The sequence below is a fragment of the Pristiophorus japonicus genome, chromosome 9 (genome assembly GCF_044704955.1).
Source record: "Pristiophorus japonicus isolate sPriJap1 chromosome 9, sPriJap1.hap1, whole genome shotgun sequence".
Classification (NCBI taxonomy): Eukaryota; Metazoa; Chordata; class Chondrichthyes; family Pristiophoridae; genus Pristiophorus; species Pristiophorus japonicus.
In genome coordinates this window covers 226427547-226455462 of record NC_091985.1, presented here as the reverse complement: position 1 = coordinate 226455462, position 27916 = coordinate 226427547, and the positions used below count along the sequence as shown (strand labels likewise).

At 48.5% G+C, this 27916-nt stretch overlaps 1 long non-coding RNA gene across 1 annotated transcript; it reads right to left on the bottom strand.

Moving 5' to 3' along the window:
• Window positions 1-231: 231 nt before the first annotated feature.
• LOC139273831 (uncharacterized) lies at window positions 232-19641 on the bottom strand. The gene is made up of 4 exons (XR_011595397.1): window positions 19566-19641; window positions 13683-13855; window positions 11970-12063; window positions 232-453 (listed from the first exon to the last, which is right to left on the bottom strand). It is a non-coding gene; the product is annotated as an uncharacterized lncRNA (long non-coding RNA).
• Between the last annotated feature and the right edge of the window lie 8275 nt (window positions 19642-27916).

Genomic DNA, 27916 nt, shown 5'->3' with positions numbered 1-27916 from the left:
TCTGATTCCCAGATTGTGACAACTTCTCAACTAACGGCTACTGTTAATTTTCATAGAAGTGAAATAAATGGTTTGAAATCTCCATGTCATCACTTACCTTCCAGGTGACTGGGTACTTCGGATAAAGCTCGTGCGATGTTCATGTAATCAAATGGATCAGAATCTATTTAAATCAAGTAACTTTCATGAAATCAGATTTGTGTAATATTAGTGAAATCTGCATTGTTTAAACCTGAAATTGAATTCAGCGGGTGATTTCACCGTACCAAGTTCCTGTATTTGTTTCAGTATTTCAGAATTCTATGATTCTATTTTGTCCAACTTTTGTAACTGGTGGTGCATTTTCACAAAGGATTCCCACATCACCCTTTGGGCCCTGAGAGTCTTTCTCCATTTGCAGAGAAGTTTGGAACTGTCCGCCCGGTAATCCTTCTCCGCGAGCTCAGTGACTTTCTGTAAAGAATAAATGATGAACATATTGAGGAATGGAGTTAAAGACAAACACTGAGAATGGGAAGGAAAGGATCTGCTCAGTGCTGGAAGCTTCCAGTTATTTTGAGCACAGAAAGCAGTCACTGGGCCGGGTACTGATCCATTCTGAACACGGGCTGAATATTCTGTAAACATCTTGGTTCACTCATTAACAACAACAGCAACTTGTATTTATATAGCGCTTTTAATGTAGCGAAACATCCCAAGGCGCTTCATAGGAGTATTAAGAGATAAAATATTTGACACTGAGCCGCACAAGTAGAAAGTAGCGCAGGTGACCAAAAGCTTGGTCAAAGAGATAAGTTCGAAGGAGCGTCTTGAAGGTGGAAAAACATGCAGAGAGGTTTAGGCAGGGAATTCCAGAGCTTGGATCTAGGCAATAGAAGGCCTGGCCACCAATGTTTGAGTGATATAATCAGGAATGCTCAAAAGAGCAGAATTAGAGGAGCGCAGATATCTTTGGGGCTTGTGAGGCTGAAGGAGATTATAAAGCTAAGGAGGGGCGAGGCCATGGAGAGATTTGAAAATAAGGATGATAATTTTGAAATCGAGGCGTTGCTTAACCGGAAGCCAATGTAGGTTAGCAAGCACAGGGGTGATGGGTGAGCGGGACTTGGTGCGAGTTAGGACACAGGCGGACGAGTTTTGAATCACCTCTAGGTTACGTAGGGTAGAATGTGGGAGGTCAGCCAGGAGTGCGTTGGAATAGTCAAGTCTAGAGGTAACAAAGGCATGGATGAGGGTTTCAGCAGCAGATGAGCTGAAGCAGGGGTGGAGGCGGGCAATGTTACGGAGGTGGAAATAAACAGTTTTAGTTATGCGGCGGATATGCAGCCGGAAGCTCAGTTCATGGTCAAACGGCAAAGAAATGGGATGACACTAAAATAGAAATCAAGAGCAAGGGATCACTAGAATCTGAAATGTGTTTTATTTGCCCTTCAGTGCCCAACATAGTTACTGATGAACGATATGTTACACCTGTTTGTCACACTTCATTCATTTGTTTAACAATGAAACAACAGTGGATCAGCACTCCAGCTGCAAGGAAGGCATGATTCTGAAGTGAGGAGAGCAGCTAGAAAACAGAGAAATTACACCAACTAATTGAAACTATCACTATTAATTTATGGGACAGGTGAATCATAGAATGATACAGCAGAGGAGGCTGGCATTCGTGCCTGTGCCAGCTCTTTGAATGATCTACCCATTAATTCCATTTTTTTGCCCTTTCCATGTATCCAAATGTATTCCTCCTTCCATGTATCCAATTCCCTTTTGAAATGTATTATTAAATCTCAGTCCACCATTTCAGGCCGTGCATTCCAGATCACAACTTGCTGTGTAAAAATAAAAATCATCTCATGGCATAGAAATTTATGGCACAGAAAGAGGTCCTTCGGCCATTGTGCCTGTGCTGGATGAAAAAAAGCTATCCAGTCTAATCCCACTTTCCAGCTCTTGATCCATAGCCCTGTAGGTTACAGCACTTTAAGTGCACATCCAAGTACTTTGTCAATGTGATGAAAGTTTCTACCATCCTTTCAGGCAGTGAGTTCCAGACCCCCACAACCCTCTGAGTGAACAGATTTCCCCTCAAATCCACTCCAAACCTCCTCCCAATTACTTTAAATCTATGCCCCCGGTTATTGACTTCTCTGCTAGGGGAAATAGGTCCTTCCGATCCACCCTGATAATTTTATACAAGTCACCTTCGCCTCCTCTGTTCCAAAGAAAACCCCAGTATATCCAATCTTTCCTCATAGCTAAAATGCTCCCGTCCTGGCAACATCCTCGCAAATCTCCTCTGTACCCTCTCTAGTGCAATCACTTTTCCTGGTTCTTCTACCAATTACCTTAAATTTGTGTCCTCCGATTACTGATCCTGCTGCCATTGGAAACAGTTTCTCCTTATTAACTCTATCAAAACCAATCACATAACAGCTATTGAATCTTTCCTAAACTTCTCGGCTCCAAGAAGAATAACCCCTGCTTCTCGAGACTCTCCACGTAACTGAGGTCCTGTATCCCGGGTACCATCCTAGGAAATCTCCTCTGCACCCACTCCAAGGTCTTGACATCCTTCCTAAACATTCCAATTGGGGCCTAAACAGCGATTGTTTGCACAACATCCTTGCTTTTGTACTCTATGTCTCCGTTTATAAAGCCATGGATCCAGTATGTTTTTCTAACTCTCAGCATGTCCTGCCACATTCAAACATTTGTGTAAATACACCCCCAGGTCTCTCTGTTCCTGCACTCCCTTTAAATTGGTAACATTTAGATCCTATTGCCTCTCCTTATTTATCCTTCTAAAATACACCATTTCACCCCTCTGCATTAAATTTCATCTGCCATGTCTCTGCCCATTACAACAGTCTGTCCACGACCTCTTGAACTTTACTACTACATTTCCGAGTTTCCTGCCATCTGCATACTTGGAAATTATGCCCTGTATACCCAAGTCCAGGTAATTAATATATTATAATATAATGATCAAAAAAAGCAGTGGTCCAATACTGACCACTGGGGAACTCCACTGACACACCCCTGCAGTCTGAGAAACAATCATTCACCACTACTCTCTGCTTCCTGTCCCAACCCATTTCCTATCCATCCTGCCACTACCCCTTTAATCCCATCGGCTTAGTTATGTCTCAAATAAAGCAATGTGGCTGAGTACTGTAGACTTGAGTAAGTGCGTCCTTAGTCTCTTTATTCTGACTCCAGAGTGCTGGCACAGCATGGGAGGCCTGCTTAAATGCAGTGCTCCCAAGGGATGCTGGGATCCCTTGGGACTCCAAGAGATGCGCCCTCTGGCGGCGGCAGAATGCTAGTTACAAGGTGTTGCATACATAACATCACTCCCCCCCCCCCCGCCCCCGCCCAAAGTCAATAGTACACTTATTTACAGGGCGAGACGATCTGGGGCTTTCCACTCCCTAGTCGATCATCTCGGTACAAACACAGGTACAGGCGAGTTGGTTGGACCTTCGCTGGGCTGCTGCATAGCTGACCTTGCTGGGCTGCTGGGGATGATGGGTTCAGCTTCGTGGTCAACCGTGATGTTGGTTGTCACTTGTGTGTGTGTTGGAGGGTCGAAGTTGGTGGTGTCCTCTTCGTGGCTGTCTGTGAATTGCAATTTGGTTTCGTCCAAATGCTTTCTGCAAGTTAGTCCATTTGCAAGTTTGACCTCAAACACTCTATTCCCCTTCTTTGGCTATGACAGTGCCAGCAGGCCATTTGGGACCATGTCCATAGTTGAGTACAAATACAGGGTCATTGACTTCAATATCGCGTGACAAATTTGCACGATCATGGTACATACTTTGTTGATGCCGCCTATCGTCGACACGATCATGGAGGAGAGCCATGTTTTGAGTGCCCTTTTCATGAGCAGTTCGGCAGGGGGATCCCCAGTGAGCGAGTGGGGTCTTGTGCGGTAGCTGAGCAGCACTCGGGACAGGCAGGTCTGCAGGGAGCCTTCCGACACGCGTTTCAAGCTTTGCTTGATGGTTTGGACTGCCCATTCTGCCTGGCCGTTAGATGCGGGCTTGAACAGGGCAGATGTGACGTGCTTGATCCCATTGTGGGCCTTGAATTCAGTGCTGGTGAAGCACCGGCCATTGTCGCTGGCAAGGACATCAGGCATGCCGTGCGTGGCGAACATGGCTCGTAGGCTTTCGATGGTGGCAGTTGACGTGCTTACAGACATTATTACACACCCAATCCATTTTGAGTAAGCATCCATAACAACCAAAAACATTTCACCTAGAAACGGGCCAGCGAAGTCAACGTGGATCCTAGACCACGGTTTGGAGGGCCATGACCACAAACCTAGCGGTGCCTCCCTGGGTGCATTGCTCAGTTGAGAGCAAATGTTGCAATTGGCGCACGCAAGACTCCAAATCGGAGTCGATGTCGGGCCACCACACATGGGATCTGGCTATAGCTTTCATCACTATGGGTACTGTAAAGGATGCATATGAATGTTTCCCTGACTTTCTTTCACAAAACCACGCAATTACCCCACAAAAGACAGCCCAACTGTATGGACATTTCGTCTTAGCGCCGCTGGAATGGCTTGATCTCTTCATGCATCTCCGCTGGGATGCTGGACCAGCTCCCATGGAGGACACAGGTTTTTTTTTTTACAAGGGACAAAGAATCCTGGCTGGTCCAGGACCTGATATAGTGGGCCATAACAGGTGACTTTTAGTTTTCAAATGCATCCATCACCAAGAGCAAGTCTGCAGGCGGTGCCATTTCAGCTCCCCCCCCCCTCCCCCAGTGGTGGGCAATGGTAGCCGACTGAGAGCATCAGCGCAGTTCTCTGTGACTGGCCTGTGGCGAATTACATAGTTACATGCAGACAGCGTGAGCGCCCATCTTTGGATGCGAGCAGAGGCATTGGTATTAATAGCTGAACTCTCTGAGAATAGCGATATGAGCGGCTTATGGTCAGTTTCTAACTCGAACTTAAGCCCAAACAGAAACTGGTGCATTTTTTTCACCACGTAAACGCATGCCAGAGCTTCTTTTTCAATCATGCTGTAAGCTCTTTCAGCCTTGGACAAACTCCTGGACGCATCAGTGACCGGATGCAATGTTCCCGATTCGTTTGCTTGATGTAACACACACCCGACCCCATACGAAGACGCATCACAAGCTAGCACTAAACGTTTACATGGGTCATACAGAAAAAGCAGTTTGTTGAAACACAACAGATTTCTGGTTTTCTCAAAAGCAGCCTCTTGTGATTTCCTCCATACCCAGTCATCTCCCTTGCATAGCAACACATGTAGAGGTTCTAGCAAGGTGCTTAACCCGGGTGGAAAATTACCAAAATAATTGAGGAGTGCCAGGAATGACCGCAGCTCCATCACGTTCTGTGGTCTCGGCGCGTTCTTGATGGCCTCCGCCTTGGCATCGATGGGTCTGATGCCATCTGCCGCAATTCTTCTCCCTAAGAACTCGACCTCTGGCATCAAGAAAACACACTTTGCGCGTTTCAACCCTAGTCCCACATGATCTGGCCGACTTAAAACTTTTCCAGGTTCTGCAAGTGTTCGATGGTGTCCAGACTTGTGATTAATACGTCGTCCTGGAAAACCACAGTGCACGGAACCGACTTTAGCAGACTCTCCACGTTCCTTTGAAAAATAGCCATGGCCGATCAAATCTCAAACGGGCATCTATTGTAGCTGAACAGACCTTTGTGCATGTTGATGCAAGTGAGGCCTTTCGAAGATTCTGCCAGTTCGTCCGTCATGTAGGCCAAGGTCAGGTCCAACTTGGTGCACATCTTCCCTCCTGCCAGCGTCGCAAATAGGTCATCTGCCTTCGGTAGCAGGTACTGGTCCTGCAGTGAAAAACGGTTAATCGTTACTTTATAGTCCCGACAAATTCTGACCATGCCATCACCCTCGAGAACTGGAACAATCGGACTGGCCCACTGATTGAACTCAACCTCTCGTTGCAGCCTGTCCAGCTCGATCTCCACTTTCTCTCGCATCATGTATGGCACTGCATGTGCCTTGTGGTGGATGGGTCGTGTACCGGGAACCAAGTGGATCTGCACCTTCGCCCCAGAGAAATTTCCGATGCCTGGCTCAAACAACGACGGGAACTTGCTCAAAACCTGGGCACGAGGTGTCATCGACGGACGAAAGCGCTCGGATGTCATCCCAGTTCCAGCGGATTTTTCCCAGCCAGCTTCTGCCGAACAGTGTGGGGCCATCTCCTGGTACAATCCATAGTGGTAATTCGTGCACCGCTCCAGCATAGGAGGCTTTTACTGTTGCAAACCTAAGCTCTGTCCTATAAGTTATAGATCACAGCACTCAGAAGGATAATGACAGCTGGTGCATGGGAATACCATCGTCTCCAAGTCACACCATCCCGACATGGACATATAAATGCTGTTCCGTCATCGTTGCTGGGTCAAAATCATGGAACTTTCTGTTCCAACTGTTTTATTAATTCTTTTGAATCTCATATCTGGATATTTCCCACCCTCCAATCACATCAGCTGATACCCTTCCCACTGGTCCATTCAACTATTCTGTAAAACCATTGTTGTTGGCCAATTCAGATTGCAGCCGTCCCTTCCCTTCTCCCTGAACTCACTCTAGTGCCCCAAGAACGTGAACCCTTCCCTCCTGCTCCAGCCCTGCTGCCCCACCTTAATCCGAATCATATTTCCCTCTCTTAGGCTGCCCAGTGCAAAACCATCCGGAGATCATCACAATGAGGCCTTGTCTTTTAGTCTAGAGCCTCAGTCTTAATATTTCCTCTTTAAACCTATTACTATCCATGTTGCTGGTTCCGACCTTGGTTATTTTGTGCATTCTTTTCCCTTCCCATGGATGGTCCCACCTATTCTAGGATGTTTGTCCATCTGGCACCATGGAGGCAAATTATCATTCAGGACTTGCTCAAGGCTGCAGAAGAGGCTGTCTAATTCCTCTGACTACAGAATCTGCCATCACTATCGCTCTCCTATTCCTGTGTCCCACCTGCCTCTGATCCCCGCCCTATTTGGGGTGACCTCCGGCTTCCGTGTTCTCAGGAAGATCACCCTGAGTAATTGTCTCTATCCACCTTACAGTCCCCAACACCAGGTATCTATTGAACCGTCCAGTATTCAGGGGCTCCCTCCACCCGTGACCACTGTTCCCTCCAAGGTGCACGTGTGCACTAATTCCCGAGCTCCTGCACAATTCAATTGAAATGCTGCATAGAGACCTGGACAGCAGCTCGAACTGGGCTAGGGCCCAATACACAATGGCCCCTGGAATCTACACAGCATTGTTTTTGAGTCTTGCGACCTCAGCCAATCCCAATTGCTGCTCTTGAGGTGTGTGTTCCGATGGTTGATGGGTTGCTGTGCAATGCCGGGAGGGGTTCGGTTTTCTCCCTTGAACTTTCAGCAGGACAATCCGCTGCGCTCTGATTATTTCTCTTTGTAGCCTCTGTGCCTGTTGTGGAATACCGGAGGCACGCATGCACAGTATCCAGCTTCCATATAGAAGTCAGGGGATCTGTTGGTGGCCGGGTGGGGCGAGAGAGAGACAGACAGAGAGACACAGAGAGAGATACAGATAGAGACAGAGAGAGAGAAAGTGACTGAGACTGGAGGGGAGAGAGACAGAGAGAGACTGGGGAGAGAGAAAAAGGAATGGATAGGGATAGAGAGTTCGGGACAGAGAGAAATAGAACAAGCGTAGAGAGACTGTAAGAGAGACAGAGGGGCAGAGAGAAAGATTGGGCTAACCAAAACTGGAAGCAATACGGTGGAGGAGGATTTCCTGGAGTGCATAAGGGATGGTTTTCTAGACCAATATGTTGAGAAACCAACTAGGGGGGAGGCCATCTTAGACTGGGTGTTGTGTAACGAGAGAGGATTAATTAGCAATCTCGTTGTGCAAGGCCCCTTGGGGAAGAGTGACCATAATATGGTGGAATTCTACATTAGGATGGAGAATGAAACAGTTAATTCAGAGACCATGGTCCAGAACTTAAAGAAGGGTAACTTTGAAGGTATGAGGCGTGAATTGGCTAGGATAGATTGGCGAATGATACTTAAGGGGTTGACTGTGGATGGGCAATGGCAGACATTTAGAGACCGCATGGATGAACTACAACAATTGTACATCACTGTCTGGTGTAAAAATAAAAAAGGGAAGGTGGCTCAACCGTGGCTATCAAGGGAAATCAGGGATAATATTAAAGCCAAGGAAGTGGCATACAAATTGGCCAGAAATACCAATGAACCCAGGGACTGGGAGAAATTTAGAACTCAGCAGAGGAGGACAAAGGGTTTGATTAGGGCAGGGAAAATAGAGTACAAGAGGAAGCTTGCAGTGAACATTAAAATGGATTGCAAAAGTTTCTATAGATACGTAAAGAGAAAAAGGTTAGTAAAGACAAACGTAGGTCCCCTGCAGTCAGAATCAGGGGAAGTCACAATGGGCAACAAAGAAATGGCGGACCAATTGAACAAGTACTTTGGTTCGGTATTCACTAAGGAGGACACAAACAACCTTCCGGATATAAAAGGGGTCATAGGGTCTAGTAAGAAGGAGGAACTGAGGGAAATCCTTATTAGTCGGGAAATTGTGTTGGGGAAATTGATGGGACTGAAGGCCGATAAATCCCCAGGGCCTGATGGACTGTATCCCAGAGTACTTAAGGAGGTGGCCTTGGAAATAGCGGATGCATTGACAGTCATTTTCCAACATTCCATAGACTCTGGATCAGTTCCTATGGAGTGGAGAGTAGCCAATGTAACCCCACTTTTTAAAAAAGGAGGGAGAGAGAAAACAGGGAATTATAGACTGGTCAGCCTGACATCGGTAGTGGGTAAAATGATGGAATCAATTATTAAGGATGTCATAGCAGCACATTTGGAAAGAGGTGACATAATAGGTCCAAGTCAGCATAGATTTGTGAAAGGGAAACCATGCTTGACAAATCTTCTGGAATTTTTTGAGAATGCTTCCAGTAGAGTGGACAAGGGAGAACCAGTTGATGTGGTGTATTTGGACTTTCAGAAGGCTTTTGACAAAGTCCCACACAAGAGATTAATGTGCAAAGTTAAAGCACATGGGATTGGGGGTAGTGTGCTGACGTGGATTGAGAACTGGTTGGCAGACAGGAAGCAAAGAGTAGGAGTAAATGGGTACTTTTCAGAATGGCAGGCAGTGACTAGTGGGGTACCGCAAGGTTCTGTGCTTGGGCCCCAGCTGTTTACATTGAACATTAATGATTTAGACGAGGGGATTAAATGTAGTATCTCCAAATTTGCGGATGACACTAAGTTGGGTGGCAGTGTGAGCTGCGAGGAGGATGCTATGAGGCTGCAGAGTGACTTGGATAGGTTAGGTGAATGGGCAAATGCATGGCAGATAAAGTCTAATGTGGATAAATGTGAGGTTATCCACTTTGGTGGTAAAAACAGAGAGACAGACTATTATCTGAATGGTGACAGATTAGGAAAAGGGGAGGTGCAACGAGACCTGGGTGTCATGGTACATCAGTCATTGAAGGTTGGCATGCAGGTACAGCAGGCGGTTAAGAAAGCAAATGGCATGTTGGCCTTCATAGCGAGGGGATTTGGGTACAGGGGCAGGGAGGTGTTGCTACAGTTGTACAGGGCCTTGGTGAGGCCACACCTGGAGTATTGTGTACAGCTTTGGTCTCCTAACTTGAGGAAGGACATTCTTGCTATTGAGGGAGTGCAGCGAAGGTTCATCAGACTGATTCCCAGGATGGCGGGACTGACATATCAAGAAAGACTGGATCAACTGGGCTTGTATTCACTGGAGTTCAGAAGAATGAGAGGGGATCTCATAGAAACGTTTAAAATTCTGATGGGTTTAGACAGGTTAAATGCAGGAAGAATGTTCCCAATGTTGGGAACCAGGGGCCACAGTCTAAGGATAAGGGGCAAGCCATTTAGGACCGAGATGAGGAGAAACTTCTTCACCCAGAGAATGGTGAACCTGTGGAATTCTCTACCACAGAAAGTTGTTGAGGCCAATTCACTAAATATATTCAAAAAGGAGTTAGATGTAGTCCTTACTACTAGGGGGAATCAAGGGGTTTGGCGAGAAAGCAGGAATGGGGTACTGAAGTTGCATGTTCAGCCATGAACTTATTGAATGGCGTTGCAGGCTCAAAGGGCCGAATGGCCTACTCCTGCACCTATTTTCTATGTTTCTATGAGAGAGACACTGGGGAAGAGAGAGTGAAAGAGAGACTGGGGGAGAAAGAGAGACTGGGGAAGAGAGAGAGAGAGAAAGAAAGAGAGAGAGAGATTGGAAGAGAGAGAGACAGGGACAGAGTCAGCGAGAGAGCGTCAGAGAGAGAGAGGGTCAGAGAGAGAGAGGGGAAGAGAGGAGAGAGAGAGAGGGGAGAAAAAAGATGGAGGGAGAGGGTCCAGGCGTGTCTCGTCCAACCCCGGGAACTGAGCGCTGGCTGTACTTTGGAACTACACAGGTGAATTACTATTTATTTATTGATAAAGACACAGAAAATACTTTGAATAAACTGATGATGTACAATTTTGATTTGGTCTAAATGTTTGAAATAGGAGATTAAAAATTGAGTGTACAATGAAGTTTGTTTCCCACTATTTAATTGGAAAGTACCTAAAATAATTCAACTTTTTGTGATAAGAGCAAGGATTAATATTGTGATGAATGTTTGAGAGAAAAACATTCGAATTAAATTTGTAAATTAACATTTTTACGTCAACGTAATAGCAAACATTTCCCAGTCAGTCTGATTGGTTCTCCTGTCCGGAAGAAAGATGAATGTTTATTTCTGTTAAATCATAGCTTTTCCTGCTTTTTGTTTTTAATTCGGTGACACAAACTGCGTATGTGTTTTTCTGCATTTCTGACATGTTTCATGGGGAGTGCGCTGGCTCAAGAAGATGCTAATTAATGGAAGTGATTGAAGTTGGAAATACGGATATCTGTTTTTGTTCAATTCTTTAATACTGTGAACTAAAGAGCTACAGTACTTTATATTTGTTGGTTGTCTGGTGATTAATATTCTAATTACTTATGTGGACATACAGCACGTCAGTGTCATAGGAAAGTCGCTGCTTGTGCAGCCATTTCTATAGTGACATGAGAGGTGGGCTAACACGCTGAATAGTTTCAAATTAATACTAATTGCACGGATAGATAGGACTCTCAGCTCACTTTGGGCTTTTGGATTGTTTGTCAATGCATCACTGTGTAACTGAGTGACATCTATGAAGTGTTAATGCATTATTATGCAGTTCCTTTATATTCCACTAATTTCTGACAAGTATTTTTTGAAATAAGAATTTGTACATGATGAACTAAAAGCTTCTAATTAATTCTACCATAAAAACCTTGCAGAATGGGCATGCAAATGACAAATTTATTCAATATAGATTAGTGTGAGGTGGTAAATTTTGGTAAGAGTAATAAGGAGGCTATCTGCTCCTTGGAAAATAAGTATCAAAATGGAATAGAGATGCAAAGTGATCTAGAGGTACAGATTCACAAATCATTAAAAGTAGCAGCTCAGGTTAAAAAAGCCATAAAAGTGCAAATAAAGCACTGGAGTTCATTTCCAGAGAAATAGAATTAAAAAGCAGGGAAGTTATGTTAAACTTGTGTAGAACTTTGTTTGTCTCATGATTTGAGACAGTGGAAAATGGCATTGGCGTATATACGCTTTTAAGTGGTTGTTATTGCTGTTGTTTCAAAATTTCCTCATCGACGAAAAGGTCGCGCTCAAAGGAGTTCGTGGCCCTTTCAGTACAAAAATTAATTAGAGGGAACATTGCCTGTGACTGTAGTGCCCCTCTGGATGGTCACTTACTTCCCTCTTTCTACTCAGTCCCTGTCCCATTTCCTCTTCCTGTGAGCGCTCCAGGTTCTTGCTCGAGATCTGGAGCTAGGCCATAAATTATATGCAAATGAATGACAACCTACCTGTGTCCACTCTTATTTTTGTTGAAGATGTTGGATCTTCTCCCATTTGGACCTTCAGCCATGGTGGTGACATGCGTTCCCAGATTCTGATGCTCTGTAATAAATATTATATTAATAGGAGGGTTAGATGGAAATATTAAAACGATGAGGACGTTGCCTTGTTAAACATGATATCAAGTCCCTCCTCCCCCATCAGTACAATAGCGGTTAGCTCTGGGATCGAGCATTTCCTGAGTGTTATGATCAGTGAGTCCTGCTGATCTCCACAACCCAGTTCCAGACGGACACCTGTCGGCCAGGACTCTGCACTGGGAGCATCCATTGGTAAGATTTACTCACACAGTGCAGGCTCAAACCAGCTTTATTACTGAGATAGGGAATATTCTACAGGGAAATGTGGAGCGGGTGATCATTGATGAATTAAATGATCCTTCACTCGGTTTTACACAGTCTGGCATAAGAAATAGTAAGCCATCTGGCCACTCGATACTGCTCTGCCACTTAATGGTGGTATTGTATTATTTTTATTCACAGATTAGTATTTAATATGTTTGATTTATTGAGTTGTGATATTAAGTTATGGCATTTTATGATTATAATATCTATCCACATACACTATATATAGCTGGGTGTGATCCCTCTGGTCTCTATGGACAGCGATATTATCCGTGTGTTCATGGAGATGTGACCTGTTTGCTGCTTCTATTTGAATATATTTACCGTATCTCTCATGCTGTCAGCACCCGACTAATGAGCACTGTAGGTGGTGAGGACATTTACTGCTGTTCCGCTGATATTAACAATAACGTAAAATGGTATGAATTGTGTACCTTCACAGTCAGGGGATACAAAACATTGATTTGTTGCAGTAACAATCTCAAAACACCATAAATATATAATTGGTAGATTTAGCTGCTGTTTTACAATCACAATTCTACACTGGTGCATGTGCAGACACATGTTCACCCACGTTAGTGTCCTTTCCTTTCCCCACTCTGAAAATGCAAAAGCGATTCAGTCTCAGGTCAGCAATTTCTCCAAACAGTAGTTGAAGTTATTTTCCGGCATTAATTTGTGACGAGTTAGGAAACGGGCAGTGGGGTTTTGGATGAGTGCAAGTTTACAGAGGGTGTAAGAAGGGAGGCCGGCCAGGAGAACATTGGAATAGTCAAGTCTAGAGGTAACAAAGGCATGGATAAGGGTTTCAGCAACAGATGGTTCACCTGCTGTTGTTCCTCAATCTGCAATCCCTGTTAACTTCCAGCTGCATCCCTTTCTCTATCACTCCATCATTTACTAGAGATCTAATTATGTGAGACAGAAAATGAGATAAATATTGATGAAGTGATGTAGATTGGGACTCTCTCGGACCATTCTCCCCAGGACCAACGTGTATCTGAGTCAACGGGACTTTCTCTGACCTTTCTCCCCAGTCCCCCAGGACCAGTGTGTATCTGAGTCAATGGGACTCTCTCTGACCTTTCTCCCTTGTCCAATCCCAGGACCAGTATGTATCTGAGTCAATGGGACTCTCTGACCTTTCTCCCCAGTCCCCCAGGACCAGTATGTATCTAAATCAATGGGACTCTCTGACCTTTCTCTCCAGTCCCCCAGGACCAGTGTGTATCTGAGTCAATGGGACTCTCTCTGACCTTTCTCCCCAGTCCAACCCCAGGACCAGTATGTATCTGAGTGAATGGGACTTTCTCTTGCCTTTCTCCCCAATCGATCTATGGAAACTCTTTGAATCAGAAGTGTTTTCTCGGGTTGGTGCTCTCACAATCCGGTGCTGGTTTCCTTGCTGATGTTGCGCAGTCTACAATCCCCGTTTACTTCCAGCTATGGACCTTCCTCAATTGCTCCTCCATTCACCGGGAGATCTAATTCTGGCAGGGCAGAAAATGAGAACAATATTGATGATGTGAAGTGGAATGGGACATAACCCTACCCAGTAGTTATTCATAAAAACAAAATATTGAAATAAAAATATTTCCCCAGTTAGACACTCCTCATATAATGGGCGTACATTTTCCAGGAGTCGCTCACATTTTGGGGACTTTCTCTGCTATCTGTAATCACTGCCCATTCCTTTGTATTCTTAGCTGAAGCTCATCCAGGACACACCCGCCCAGGCTCTACATGTCTTTCTTTCTCTCGTGTTTTGCTTTCTCTCGGTGACAACTCAGGCAGAGAGAGGCTGACAGACAATATATTCAGCTCAGAGAACTCAGCAACTTTCCTCGAGTGTTGCCTTGTTTTAATTACACTGATTGTGATATATTCACAGAGCACAAGCACACACATGGCAGGCAGCTCTCTCGGAAGCCTCCGGAAATCTGCCTGGTTCTGTTTATTATTAACTCTACACTTATAGTACACAATACGTCCACATCCACAGTGTGGAGCCACAAACATTACAAGCTTACAGACATTACACTTCTCCCTCCTTAATGAAGAAGTTATTATAACAAACATCATACATAACTTTCATGTTTATACATAACACAGGATATAAACTTATTTTTTTCCATATTTACAAATTTAACTTTACCACTTGTTTTCTGTTTCGAAGAGGATACCTTCACTCTCGAACAGAACCTTCCAAACATGGTGTCGAACCTAAACTCATTCGAGGCTCATCCTGAGGAATGTTTTCCTGCACGAATTTCCTTGATTTTCATTTGAACTCACTAACTTCAGGCTCTTTGTTTTCCTGACTCGGACTCAGACTTTCATTTTGATTCGCTCCTGGGTTTGTTTCCAATACATTGGATTTAGGATTTGCTACTGGTGTATCAAAACTATCTGATGAGACAGAAATAATTGAATCATTTCCACCTTCAACTCCTTCCATGTCTGTAGGTAAAATATGATCAATATGAACAAACCTAACCTGTCCATTATCAAATATCTTTACCAAATATGTGCGAGGACCACATATCTTCACCACTCTTCCTGGTAACCACTTTAACCATTTATGGTGATGGTTCTTCACTCTCACCTTCTGATTTAATTTCACACTTCTTTCTTTTACTCTACCTCTATCATGATTCTCTTTCTGTCTTAATTATGCTCTTCTACGGATTGTGCCAAATTTGATTTTAACAACGAGAATCTGGTTCGTGGCTGTCGTTTGAGAAACAACTCTGCTGGTGTTCTACCAGTAGTTGTATGAGGAGTATTTCGATATGTAATCAAAAAATTAGCCAATTTGTGATCCAATGACAACTGTCGTTTCCTTGGATTTGGATCCAACATTTGTTTTATGAGGGCACGTTTTACAATTTGTACAGTGCGCTCTGCTGCACCATTCGAAGCAGGATGGTATGGTGGAACCTTGGTATATGTCACACCATTTTTGCTCGTGAATTGTGTAAATTCTTCTGAACGAAATTGTGGTCCATTATCCGAAACAATTTCTTCAGGGAGGCCAAATGAAGAAAATAATTTTCGTAAAATGTCCAATGTTTTACTTGTTATTTTCCACATTGGAAACACCTCAACCCACTTCAATCACAATGAACAATTGTTGTCCTTCTAACTCAGCAAAATCAATACGTAGCCTTTGCCACACCCTGGAAGGCCATTTCCATGGCTGTAATGGTACTGGTGGTGGTTGCTTGCTTACCGATTGACATGTCGTTGACTGACTCACGATGTACTCTATATCTTTATCAAGACCTGGCCACCATAAATAACTGTGTGCAAAACTCTTGGTCAAGCACATTCCTAGGTGCTGGTCATGGAGGTCTCCTAATAATTTGGACCTAAATTTATTTGGTATAACCACTCTTGCACCCCACATGATCCAATCTTTAGCGACTGATAATTCATTCCTACGAATGAAGAATGGATGTGTATCTTTGTCTGTTACCTGGTTTGGCCATCCATTTGCAATATACTCATACACCTTTGACATCACTGGGTCACGTTTGGTTGCTCTACCAATCTCTTCAGCTGTGACTGGCAGTTCATCAATGTATGAAAAATAAAACACTTCTTCCCTATCGGGTGTAACTTGTGATGGGGAAGGCAATCTAGACATTGCATCAGCATTACTGTGATCAGCTGATCGTCTGTATTCAATATCATATGTATCTGCTGACAAAATCAAAGCCCATCTCTGCATTCGGGCTGCAGCTAATGTTGGAACTGGGGACTTTGGATGGAGGATTGCTGTTAGGGGCTTATGGTCCGTAACGATGGTAAACTTACGACCGTACAAGTATTTGTGAAACTTCTTGACCCCAAAAATTAATGCCAAAGCTTCCCTTTCAATTTGCGCATAATTACTCTCACTGGCACTGAGAGTGCATGAAGCAAAAGCAGTTGGTCTCTCCTCCCCACTACTTAATACATGAGAGATTACTGCCCCAACTCCATACGGAGAGGCATCACATGCTAGCTTAATCTCCTTAGATATGTCATAGTGAACAAACATGGTGCTCTCCACCAATTTGCATTTACACTCCTTGAATGCTGTATCGCATTCTTTTGACCACTTCCAATGGACCTGTTTTTTCAAAAGTTCATTCAGTGGATGTAATACTGTAGCCAAATTTGGTAGGAACTTTCCATAATAGTTCAAAAGACCCAAGAATGAACGAAGTTCAGTGACATTCCTGGGAATGGGTGCATTTCTAATTACATCCAATTTTTCCATGGTTGGATGTAAACCATCTTTGTCTACTCTGTACCCTAAGTACTCACTGAGTTTTTAAATAGCTCACACTTACGAGCAGATACTCGTACTCTGTGCTTCTCTAGCCGTTTGAGGACTTCATTCAATATGTTATTATGAATTTGCCTATTTGGTGCTGAAATTAGTATGTCATCCAAATAACATACTACCCCTTCAATACCTTGCAAAATCTGGTTCATCACCCCTTGGAATATGGTAGGGGCGGAAGACACTCCAAACGGTAGCCTATTAAATTGATATAGGCCTAGATGAGTATTTATAGTCAAACATGACTTGGACTCCTCACCTAGTTCAAGCTGTGAGTTTCGTAAGATCCAGTTTTGAGAAGATCTGACCATCTGTCAGTGTTGTGAACAAATCTTCTATATTCGGCAATGTATTGGGGACATTACCCTCTAGAATCTGGTTTATGGTTACTTTATAATCACCGCACAATCTTACCTTACCATCGGACTTAGGTGCAACAACAATGGGTGTAGCCCAATTACATCGATCCATCTTACAAATAATGTTCTCAGTTTCTAGTCTTTTGAGTTCTTGCTCAACTTTCTACTTGAATGTATATGGTATGGAACGTGGCTTGTAGTAAATCGATCTAGCATCCTTCTGTACCCTGACACTCGCCTTGAATTGGACTGCCTGTTTCACAGAACACCTTCGGATACTTCTTGATAACCTCATCCGTTGATGAAAATCTCGCTTCCACACAGAAAATCTTACTCCAATCCAGCTTCAGTGAGCTCAACCAATTTCTTCCTAGTAAGGCAGACTTGTCTCCTTTCACTACTATTAGAGACAAGTTCTGAAATTTATCTTTATATTTCACCGGTACGGTGATACGACCTACCACAGGAATTTTCTCTCCCGAGTAGCCTCACAGCTCTATCTTGGATTTCTGCAGTTAAAAATCACGCAATTTGTCGCGATATAGTGACTCTAGTACTACACTCACGGATGCACCAGTGTCAATTTCTATTGGTATCTTGAATCCCGCAACATCAATGTGGATTTTGATGCTTTCCGAATCGCTGTCCGTTAAACTCATGCTCCTGATGATATGTAACTCTAACATCTCCTCGTCCTGTTGTTGTTCTTCCATGCTATGTAGTCTCTTTGGATTACTACTCATAGCTTTGAACGCTGGACTCAGCTTTAAAAGCTGGTTTACCCTTCAGTCGGCATGCCTTCGCAAGATAACCAGTCTTTCTGCAGAAGAAACGCTCTGCCTTCATGTATGGACAACTTTGAGCAATGTGTTGTCCCAGGCACCAATAGCACGACTTCGATGCTCTGTTAGAATTTCCAGTTTCTGAGACTTTGGGCCCCCACCGTCTTTTACGTTGAACCTGCAGGTGATTTACCTCGGTTGATTGATGACCGTAATTATTATTTAATTCTCAGGAATATTGTTCGGCCATGCTGTCTGACAAGCAATCTCAAAAGTCAAGTCATCCGTCATCAATAACTTCCTTCTGATCACATCATTTTTCACCCCATAAACAAAACGATCCCGTAATGCGCGGTTTTGAAAGTTTCCAAAATTACAGTGCATCGATAGATTTTTTAATGCTACGATGTAATCACTGATACTTTAATCAGCCTTTTGATTCCGAATCCCGAAACAATAGCTTTCAGCAATTTCTAACGGTTTGGGGTTATAGTGCTGCTCCAGCTTCATTAAATTCTCTTTAAGCGTTGTGTCCTTTGGCTTGTCAGACACAAGCAGATTTACAAGAGTGTCATATAAAGCCGGACCCGCCACCGATAAGATGATCGCTTTCTTACGTTCCAACACAGCCCGGTTCTGGACTGCATTGTTTGCAAATAACATAATCGAAGTTCCAGTGAAATACATTTCTAGCTGATCCACATACACTTTAAAACATTCCCGGTCGTGCCTATATTCCCCCAAATGTCCCATTACACCTGCCATTGTAATTGCTAGCTGTTCACACCGTGTGCTGTATTTTACCTTGGATTTTGTAGCTTTTTTCCAAAGACAGAAACTTCCAAAGTCTCTCTGTCGGCTGGCTGAATCCTTCGGCAAAAAATGTAAACTTTAAATTATCTGTAAAATCCCATCTCAATTGCCAAATGTGATATATTCACAGAGCACAAATACACACAGCTCCTAACATGGCAGGCAGCTCTCTCAGAAGCCTCCGGAAATCTGCCTGGTTCTGTTTATTATTAACCCTGTACTTGCAGTACACAATACGTCCACAGTGTGGCGCTACAAACATTACAAGCTTACAGACATTACACTGATTAACAACCAGTTTCTACCTCCCACTGTCTGGGGCTCTCTCTGTGTCTGAAGAGCCAACAATGAAGATCCAATTCCCTCTGACTTCCTGTCGGAGTATCCGCCACATCTGGACACCGGACACTCAGAGCCCCGCCCCTGTAACCCGGGCAACCATCCTGTGTGGGCCGTCACTCACACACCGGCCCCGCCCCTATAATCCGGGCAACCATTCTGTATCTGCCCGTCACTCACACACCGGCCCCGCCCCTGTAACCCGGGAAACCATCCTGTGTCTGCCCGTCACTCACACATCGGCCCCGCCCCTGTAACCCAGGCAACGATTCTGTCTCTGCCCGTCACAAACACCGGCCCCGCCCTGCACCTGTAACCCGGGTAACCATCCTGTGACTGCCCAGCACAACACGCCAGCCCCGCCCACCGGCACGACGCGATAGGGACACCGCTGCAGTACAGCGCCCCCAGTGGTGGGAGGATCACAATCCCCTCCTCTCGGGCACTGCTCAGTGCGGGGACTCACACAGTGAAGTGTCGCCGTGTTGAGGAGCGCGAAACCCCCAGAGGGCGGAGAAGCGAACGGCCATTAACCCGGACACTAAGCGCGCCCTCCCCGGCCCCAGCCGCCCACCATCAGTCCGGTTCCCTGCGGCCCCCGGTTCCGCACATTGTCCAACCGCTGGTTACAGCAAACTGCGCGGCATCCGGGGACTGGCGGTGGGGTGGGCGGCACCGAGCAAGCGCACTGCGGCCAGAGAGCACGATCGCTGCATAACCTAATGACCATCAGAGAGTCCGGACCGTCTATTGGCTGCACACAGCAGATTGACAGCCAATCGCACCAATTGGAGCTGGCAGCGACAGAGCCACGCCCACAACATTGGGCGCCTCAGGGTCACGTGGTTAATGATTTGAACCAGGGCGGCCGTTCAACCGTTGAACCGTTTCAGCGCGTGCCGGGCGGGGGCCGTCAGAGCCCCGCCCACTCCTGCAGGATTAACACTGAGCCTGATCGTGCAGCATTGGTGAACCCCTCACCCTGTCAGTGCAGGTAGGGTCCCACTCCTGTAGTATTAACACTGAGCCTTACCTTGCAGCACTGGTGAACCCCTCACCTTGTCAGTGCAGGTAGGGTCCCACTCCTGTAGTATTAACACTGAGCCTGATCGTGCAGCACTGGTGAACCCCTCACCCTGTCAGTGTAGGTAGGGTCCCACTCCTGTAGTATTAACACTGAGCCTGATCGTGCAGCACTGGTGAACCCCTCACCCTGTCAGTGCAGGTAGGGTCCCACTCGTGTAGTATTAACACTGAGCCTTACCTTGCAGCATTGGTGAACCCCTCACCCTGTCAGTGCAGGTAGGGTCCCACTCGTGTAGTATTAACACTGAGCCTGACCTTGCAGCACTGGTGAACCCCTCACTCTGTCAGTGCGGGTACCGGTCCCACTCCTATAGTGGAGAGCACCAGTTCCCACTGTCACAGGACGGGAGAGTGGAGAGCACCAGTTCCCACTGTCACAGGACGGGAGAGTGGAGAGCACCAGTTCCCACTGTCACAGGACGGGAGAGTGGAGAGCACCAGTTCCCACTGTCACAGGACAGAGAGTGGAGAGCACCAGTTCCCATTGTCACAGGACGGGAGAGTGGAGAGCACCAGTTCCCACTGTCACAGGACGGGAGAGTGGGGAGCACCAGTTCCCATTGTCACAGGACGGGAGAGTGGAGAGCACCAGTTCCCATTGTCACAGGACGGGAGAGTGGAGAGCACCAGTTCCCACTGTCACAGGACGGGAGAGTGGGGAGCACCAGTTCCCACTGTCACAGGATGGGAGAGTGGAGAGCACCAGTTCCCACTGTCACAGGACGGGAGAGTGGAGAGCACCAGTTCCCACTGTCACAGGAGAGAGAGTGGAGAGCACCAGTTCCCACTGTCACAGGAGAGAGAGTGGAGAGCACCAGTTCCCACTGTCACAGGAGAGAGAGTGGAGAGCACCAGTTCCCACTGTCACAGGACGGGAGAGTGGAGAGCACCAGTTCCCACTGTCACAGGACAGAGAGTGGAGAGCACCAGTTCCCATTGTCACAGGACGGGAGAGTGGAGAGCACCAGTTCCCACTGTCACAGGACGGGAGAGTGGGGAGCACCAGTTCCCATTGTCACAGGACGGGAGAGTGGAGAGCACCAGTTCCCATTGTCACAGGACGGGAGAGTGGAGAGCACCAGTTCCCACTGTCACAGGACGGGAGAGTGGGGAGCACCAGTTCCCACTGTCACAGGATGGGAGAGTGGAGAGCACCAGTTCCCACTGTCACAGGACGGGAGAGTGGAGAGCACCAGTTCCCACTGTCACAGGAGAGAGAGTGGAGAGCACCAGTTCCTACTGTCACAGGAGAGAGAGTGGAGAGCACCAGTTCCCACTGTCACAGGAGAGAGAGTGGAGAGCACCAGTTCCAACTGTCACAGGACGGGAGAGTGGAGAGCACCAGTTCCCACTGTCACAGGAGAGAGAGTGGAGAGCACCAGTTCCCACTGTCACAGGACGGGAGAGTGGAGAGCACCAGTTCCCATTGTCACAGGACGGGAGAGTGGAGAGCACCAGTTCCCACTGTCACAGGACGGGAGAGTGGAGAGCACCAGTTCCCACTGTCACAGGACGGGAGAGCGGAGAGCACCAGTTCCCACTGTCACAGGACGGGAGAGTGGAGAGCACCAGTTCCCACTGTCACAGGACGGGAGAGTGGAGAGCACCAGTTCCCACTGTCACAGGACGGGAGAGTGGAGAGCACCAGTTCCCACTGTCACAGGACGGGAGAGTGGAGAGCACCAGTTCCCACTGTCACAGGACAGAGAGTGGAGAGCACCAGTTCCCATTGTCACAGAACGGGAGAGTGGAGAGCACCAGTTCCCACTGTCACAGGACAGAGAGTGGAGAGCACCAGTTCCCACTGTCACAGGACGGGAGAGTGGAGAGCACCAGTTCCCACTGTCACAGGACGGGAGAGTGGAGAGCACCAGTTCCCATTGTCACAGGACGGGAGAGTGGAGAGCACCAGTTCCCATTGTCACAGGACGGGAGGGTGGAGAGCACCAGTTCCCACTGTCACAGGACGGGAGAGTGGAGAGCACCAGTTCCCACTGTCACAGGACGGGAGAGTGGAGAGCACCAGTTCCCACTGTCACAGGACGGGAGAGTGGAGAGCACCAGTTCCCACTGTCACAGGACAGAGAGTGGAGAGCACCAGTTCCCACTGTCACAGGACGGGAGAGTGGAGAGCACCAGTTCCCACTGTCACAGGACGGGAGAGCGGAGAGCACCAGTTCCCACTGTCACAGGACGGGAGAGTGGAGAGCACCAGTTCCCACTGTCACAGGACGGGAGAGTGGAGAGCACCAGTTCCCATTGTCACAGGACGGGAGAGTGGAGAGCACCAGTTCCCACTGTCACAGGACGGGAGAGTGGAGAGCACCAGTTCCCACTGTCACAGGACGGGAGAGTGGAGAGCACCAGTTCCCACTGTCACAGGACGGGAGAGTGGAGAGCACCAGTTCCCACTGTCACAGGACGGGAGAGTGGAGAGCACCAGTTCCCACTGTCACAGGACGGGAGAGTGGAGAGCACCAGTTCCCACTGTCACAGGACGGGAGAGTTCACAGGACGGGCGAGTGGAGAGCACCAGTTCCCACTGTCACAGGACGGGAGAGTGGAGAGCACCAGTTCCCACTGTCACAGGACGGGAGAGTGGAGAGCACCAGTTCCCACTGTCACAGGACGGGAGAGTGGAGAGCACCAGTTCCCACTGTCACAGGACGGGAGAGTGGAGAGCACCAGTTCCCACTGTCACAGGACGGGAGAGTGGAGAGCACCAGTTCCCACTGTCACAGGACGGGAGAGTGGAGAGCACCAGTTCCCACTGTCACAGGACGGGAGAGTGGAGAACACCAGGTCCCACTGTCACAGGACAGAGTGGAGAGCACCAGTTCCCACTGTCACAGGAGCACCCAGTCGTGCCCCAGTAACTGTCCCCAAGGGAAGTTGAGTGTGGGAAACTGCACTCCGCTTCCAGTGAGGGGTGGTAAGGCCAATTCTGCGGCGGGAGCAGGACTTCCACGCTGGGTGCTAAAATTCCCTGCCCCAGAAGGTTACCGCCCCCAAGATGGGAGCCTGTGCGGGGAGGCAGAGGGAAGTTGAGGGGAGACGGGGGGTGGGAGATGGAGCGGGGGGTGGTGGGCGGAGAAACCCAGGGTGGGGGACAGGAGGGGCCACATTGCAGCGAAGGTCTAGGGGGGGGGGGCGAAGTGTGTTGGAGGGGTGAGCCTGGAGGGGTCTGTGCCTCGGTGCAGGGAGTGTTCGGAGTGGGGTGGACAAGTTGACTGTGCAGATGGCGGTCGGTGGATGTGGTGTGGTTCACGTCGCGGGGGCGTGGCTCCTGGGTGGCCGGGGCTGGGGGCTCGACATCCGGGGGTGTTCGGCATTTGGGAAGGATTCTGACGGGATGGGGTGGGTAGGGTGCGGGGGGAGTGTTCCCGGTGGGTCCGGAGCCGGGGGTTGGGCACGCTCTTGGGATGGGGGGTGGGCTGTTTGGGGCTGGGATGGGAAGAGACTTCTTCACTTGGGGAGTTGTTGGCCTGTGGGGTTCCCTACCGCGGAGAGTTGTTGATGCCAGTTCATTGGGTGTGTTCGGGAGGGAGTTGGATGTAGTCCTTGTGGCTAGGGGGGTCGGGGGGTGTGGAGGGGGCGTGGGGGGGAGATGCTGGGGTGAGTGATCAGCCATGATCTTGTTGAATGGCGGTGCAGGCTCGAAGGGCCGAAAGGCCTACTCCTGCACCTATGTTCTATGTTTCTATTTCTATTAACTCTGAGCCTGATCTTGCAGCACTGGTGAACCCCTCACTCTGTCAGTGCGGGTAGGGTCCCACTCCTGCAGCATTAACCCTGAGCTTAACCTTGCAGCACTAACCTTGAGCCTTACCTTGCAGCACTAACCCTGAGCCTTACCTTGTAGCACTGGTGAATCCCTCACCCTATCAGTATGGGTACTGGTTCCAAACCTGCAGTATTAACCCTGAGTGGTGGGTGGGAGAGGCGGAGTGGTGGGTGGGAGAGGCGGAGTGGTGGGTGGGAGAGGCGGAGTGGTGGGTGGGAGAGGCGGAGTGGTGGGTGGGAGAGGCGGAGTGGTGGGTGGGAGAGGCGGAGTGGTGGGTGGGAGAGGCGGAGTGGTGGGTGGGAGAGGCGGAGTGGTGGGTGGGAGAGGCGGAGTGGTGGGTGGGAGAGGCGGAGGCGGGGGTGGGGGAGGCGGGGGTGGGAGAGGCGGAGGCGGGGGTGGGAGAGGCGGGGGTGGGAGAGGCGGGGGTGGGAGAGGCGGAGGCGGGAGTGGGAGAGGCAGGGGGGTGCGCGGGGGTGGGAGAGGCCGGAGGGGAGAGGTGGAGGGGAGAGGTGGGAGAGGTGGGGGAGGCGCGAGGCGAGGCGGTGGTTGGCACAGGTAGAGAGGGGGCAGCGGGGGAGGGAGAGTGCGGGGGCGCGAGAGAGAGAGAGCGGGGGGGGCGAGAGCGCGAGAGAGCATGGGCGAGGGGAGGGTCGGCGGGAGAGGCAGGGGTGGGAGAGGCAGGGGCGGGCGAGGGGTGGGGGCGGCAGGGGTGGGCGAGGGGTGGGAGAGGCAGGGGCGGGCGAGGGGTGGGCGGGGCGAGAGCGGGGGGGTGGCGAGCGTGCACGGGCGGGGGGGGCGAGAGCGCGCAGGGGAGGGGGCGAGCGACTGGCGAGCGAGGGCGAGAGAAAATGAGACAGCAAGGGTGGAAGGTAGAGAGAACATGCGGGGGTAGAGAGAGCGAGCAAGGGGTGTTAGGAGAGCGAGGAGCGAGCAAGGGTGTTAGGAGAGCGAGCAAGGGGGTTTAGGAGAGCGAGCAAGGGGGGGTAGGAGAGCGAGCAAGGGGGGGTAGGAGAGCGAGCAAGGGGGGGTAGGAGAGCGAGCAAGGGGGGGTAGGAGAGCGAGCAAGGGGGGGTAGGAGAGCGAGCAAGGGGGGGTAGGAGAGCGAGCAAGGGGGGGTAGGAGAGCGTGCAAGGGGGGGTAGGAGAGCGAGCAAGGGGGGGTAGGAGAGCGAGCAAGGGGGGGTAGGAGAGCGAGCAAGGGGGGGTAGGAGAGCGAGCAAGGGGGGGTAGGAGAGCGAGCAAGGGGGGGTAGGAGAGCGAGCAAGGGGGGGTAGGAGAGCGAGCAAGGGGGGGTAGGAGAGCGAGCAAGGGGGGGTAGGAGAGCGAGCAAGGGGGGGTAGGAGAGCGAGCAAGGGGGGGTAGGAGAGCGAGCAAGGGGGGGTAGGAGAGCGAGCAAGGGGGGGTAGGAGAGCGAGCAAGGGGGGGTAGGAGAGCGAGCAAGGGGGGGTAGGAGAGCGAGCAAGGGGGGGTAGGAGAGCGAGCAAGGGGGGGTAGGAGAGCGAGCAAGGGGGGGTAGGAGAGCGAGCAAGGGGGGGGTAGGAGAGCGAGCAAGGGGGGATAGGAGAGCGAGCAAGGGGGGGTAGGAGAGCGAGCAAGGGGGGGTAGGAGAGCGAGCAAGGGGGGGTAGGAGAGCGAGCAAGGGGGGGTAGGAGAGCGAGCAAGGGGGGGTAGGAGAGCGAGCAAGGGGGGGTAGGAGAGCGAGCAAGGGGGGGTAGGAGAGCGAGCAAGGGGGGTAGGAGAGCGAGCAAGGGGGGGTAGGAGAGCGAGCAAGCGGGGTAGAGAGAGAGCAAGGGGGTGGGGACAAGAAAGCAAAAGAGCCTGGAGGGGGTAGAGAGTCTGGTGCGGGGTGACAGGGTGACGGGGGGACGAGGAGAAGAGAGCCTGGGTGGAGAGAGCAAGCTGAGGGGAGAGAGAGCGCTTGGTTGGCGGGGGGGGGGGGGGGGGGGGGAAAGAGAAACATGAGTGAGGGGATTGGAGTGGAGAGAGGGAACTCGGAGAAGACAGATCACGTTCTTACAACCCCCTACAAGGGATAGTGTTGGAGTGGATGAAATCCAGAAGTCACAACACTGTCACTATTCACTTTATACCCAATAAACCTGTTCACAATCTGTACATAATGACCCATCTGTCGGCGCGGGGGGCGGGTGGGGGGTTAGGGGGAACTTGCGCTGGTGTAAGGAGGGACTTCGGCTGGGGGTTGCAGCAGTTGTGCTGTGGTAAGGCACTTCGGCTGGGGCAGGCAGCACTTGGACTGGTGTTAGGCACTTCGGCTCGGGGAGGAATGCACTTGCGCTGCAGTACAGACACCCAGGTCCTTTTGAATACCAGTATTTCCCAATCTCTCACCATTTAAAAAATACTCTGCTTTTCTATGTTTTGTACCAAAGTGGATAAATTCACATTTTCCACATTATATTCCATTTGCCATGTTCTTATCAATATATATCAATGACTTGGACTTAAATGTTGGGAGTATGATTGGGACGTCTGATTAAGATGTTTGCAGATGACACTAAAATAGGCTGTGTGGTTGATGATGAAGAAAGCTGCGGATTGCAGGAAGATATCAATGTATTGGTGGGCAGGACAGTGGCAAATGGAATTCAATCCGGATAAGACGAGACCGGGGAATTGGTGATGGTGAACATGGAGATGACAGAAACTCTGAACAAATATTTTGTATCAGTCTTTACGGTAGAGGACACTAAAAATATCCCAACAGTGAATAGTCAAGGGGCTATGGGGGTGGGACTTAACACAGTCAGTCACTAAGGAGATGGTACTCACTAAGATAATGGGTTTAAAGGCAGATAAATCCCCTGGACCTGATGGCTTGCATCCTGGGGTCTTAAGAGAAGTAGTGGCAGGGATAGTGGATGCATTGGTTGTAATTTACCAAAATTCCCTGAATTTTGGGAAGGTCCCAGCAGATTAGAAAACTGCAAATGTAATGCCCCTATTTAAAAAAGGAGGCAGACAAAAAGCAGGAAACTATAGACCAGTTAGCCTAACATCTGTCGTTGGGAAAATGTTGCAGTTCATTATTAAAGAAGCAATAGTAAGACATTTGGAAAAGCATAATTCAGTCAGGCAGAGAGTCAGCATGGAAATTTGAAGCGGAAGTCAGGTTTGACAAATCTGCTGGAATTCTTTGAGGATGTAATGAACAGGATGAATGAAGGGAAAGCAGTGGATGTGGTGTATTTGGACTTCCAAAAGGCATTTGACAAGGTGCCACATAAAAGGTTACTGCACAAGATAAAAGTTCACAGGGTTGGGGGTAATATATTAACATGGATAGAGAATTGGCTAACTAACAGAAAACAGAACGTCGGGAGAAATGGTTCATTCTCAGGTTAGCAATCAGTAACTAGTGGGGTGCCGCAGGGATCAGTGCTGGGACCCCAACTATTTACAATCTATATTAACGACTTCGATGAAGGGACCGAGTGTAACATAGCCAAGTTTGCTGATGATACAAAGATGGGAGGAAAAGCAATGTGTGAGGAGGACACAAAAAACCTGCAAAAAGACATAACCGGGCTAAGTGAGTGTGCAAAGATTTGGCCAATGGAGTATAATGTTGGAAAGTGTGAGGTTATGCACTTGGGCAGAAAAAAAAATCGAAGAGCAAGTTGTTATTTAAATGGAGAAAAATTGCAAAGTGCTGCAGTACAGCAGGACCTGAGTGTCCTGGTGCATGAAACACAAAAGGTTAGTGTGCAGGTACAGCAAGTGGTCAGGAAGGCCAATGGAATCTTGGCCTTTATTGCAAAGGGGATGGAGTATAAAAGCAGGGAAGTCTTGTTACAGTTATACAGGGTATTGGTGAGGCCACACCTGGAATACTGCGTTCAGTTTTGATTTCCATATTTACGAAAGGATATACTTGCTTTGGAGGCCATTCAGAGAAGGTTCACGGTTGATCCTGGAGATAAGGGGGTTGACTTATGAGGAAAGACTGAGGAGGTTGGGCCTCTACTCATTGGAATTCAGAAGAATGAGAGATGATCTTATTGAAACATAAACGATTATGAGGGGGCTTCAAAAGGT